This window comes from Montipora foliosa, chromosome 2, assembly GCF_036669935.1.
Source record: "Montipora foliosa isolate CH-2021 chromosome 2, ASM3666993v2, whole genome shotgun sequence".
Lineage (NCBI taxonomy): Eukaryota > Metazoa > Cnidaria > Anthozoa > Scleractinia > Acroporidae > Montipora > Montipora foliosa.
Genome location: NC_090870.1, coordinates 45,350,314 through 45,352,813, shown reverse-complemented (window position 1 = coordinate 45,352,813; position 2,500 = coordinate 45,350,314).

Sequence of the window (2,500 nt, the reverse complement as noted above, 5' to 3'; positions counted from 1 at the left end):
CCGGTCTGTGAGAGTAAAGTGTCTTGCCCAAAAACACAACACAACGACCCGGTCAAGGCTCGAACCCGGACTGCTCGATCCGGAGTCCAGCGCGCTAACCATTAGGCCACCGCCACTTTCGTAGTTATTGCAGTTAATTCCATGAAAAACCTTTCTGGGTCTAGAAGCCAAATCGTGCATGCAGCGTCAGCAGACGCCATTTTGTATTTATGAAATAGAAATGCAAAATTCTTCGTATAGCTAGGTCCCTACATCCACATAGCTATCCTTATTATATGGGAGATAACTTGATTAATCCTGTTAATGTTTATCGGGATCTTGGATCCATGGTGGCAAGTGACCTTATTTGGAAAGTTCATGTTGACTCCATTGCTAAGAAAGCTAATCGCTCATTAGCTTATATCAAACGCACATGTGGGTTTAAAGCTCCGGTACAGGCTAAGAAATTATTGTATTTAACTATGGTGCGTAGCAAACTGCAAGTTGGTGTCCCTGTCTGGTCATCTCATCGCAAGGAGAATTTAATGAAGATCGAAGGTGTCCAACGTAGGGCTACTAGGTTTATTCTTCGATCTGATATTGATTATAAGGATAGACTAAGTGCCTGTGGTCTCATGCCTCTCTCCTTGCGACGAGAAATGCTTGATCTTTCTTTCTTGTTCAAGTGCAGACAAGGGTTTTATTCCCTTGACCTCTCTGATTTCTGTTCTGTATACTGTCCAATAAGGCGTACAAGAAGAGCTAGCAAAGGGCCGTTATACAATTTACCTTCTTTTAAAACAGAAACTTTTGCTAATTCTTATTTCAATCGTATTGTTCCTTTATGGAATAACTTATCAATTGAGCTACGTCAGTGCTCTTCCTTATCTACTTTCAAACGACTTCTTAAGAGTCCTTATCTATCCCTATTTAATGATCAGTTTATTAGTTTTAATACTTGTTCCTGGATAACTAAATGCCGCTGCGCTAACTGTAGACCTAAATTTTCATCATTGATATAATTTAGTTTGTTTTGTACTACTTATATTTATATTTATCTTGATGTTTCTTTTCCTTAGTTATATTTACATTTTTTTTCTTTTAATTTTATCTTGGAGGGCTTAGCTATAGGTGGTTTTCACACCTGTTTAGCCTTTCCTCAACCTTGTTGAAAGTCTAATAAATAAATTAATAAATAAATAAATTTCGAGGGGCCTGGATACGTAACGTATAAATGAGACTTTCGTTTTGCAAAATCATTTCCGCTTCCTCCTCTTTTACATTGATCATCCTTTGGTTATATCGAACATCTTCTAGTTTTATCAAAAATCCTTTAGTTGTATTGGGCATCTTTTATTTTTGTGGGACATCTTTGCTTATAGGTTATTGCACATAACATTCATGTATGCAACATAACATTGATATATTAAGGCACATTCGATATTTTGTCCGTAAAGGGCCCTCATAACTAATCGATTCCAAGTGTTACAGCGAATAGGCCACTTCGGAAAATACCATAATACTAGCTCTTTGCTTGTCACCCCAAATTTTGGATAAGCATTCTTTCCAGTTTCTCCTGGGACTTACAATTGTCCCAAGAGAAAACAAAAACAATGCTTATGCAAAATTTGGGGGGACAAACAAAGAGTATTATGGTATTTTCCGAAGTGGCCTATCTGAACATGCCTTAGTAGCCTGGCAATCTGATCGCTAACTAGTGACATAGGCGACAGCGACACAACCTCGTTCCCAGGGTCTACTCCGTTTTCAAGATGGCGGTTCGGAGAAAACGTCGTAATTTCATGATACGCTATCACGAATATATGCCAATGCGTTAAAAGAAAGTGTCAGCTACTCCTCATGTACACTAAACTGAACTGTCTACATAGAAACAGCTATCTAAGACAGTGTAGATAGCTGTTCCTACTGTAGACGGTGTAGATAGCTGTTCCCATTGTAGACAGCGTAGATAACTGTTCCTACTGTAGACAGTGTAGATAGCTGTTCCTACTGTAGACAGTGTAGATAGCTGTTCCCATTATAGACAGTGTAGATAACTGTTCCTACTGTAGACAGTGTAGATAACTGTTCCTACTGTAGACAGTGTAGATAGCTGTTCCTACTGTAGACAGTGTAGATAGGTGTTCCTACTGTAGACAGTGTAGATAGCTGTTCCCATTGTAGACAGTGTAGATAGTTGTTCCCATTGTAGACGGTGTAGATAGCTGTTCCTATTGTAGACAGTGTAGATAACTGTTTCTACTTTACACAGTGTAGATAACTGTTCCTACTGTAGACACTGTAGATAGCTGTTCCTATTGTAGACAGTGTAGATAGCTGTTGCTACTGTAGACAGTGTAGATAGCTGTTCCTACTGTAGACAGTGTAGATAGCTGTTCCTACTGTAGACAGTGTAGATAGGTGTTCCTACTGTAGACAGTGTAGATAGCTGTTCCCATTGTAGACAGTGTAGATAGTTGTTCCCATTGTAGACAGTGTAGATAACTGTTTCTACTTTACA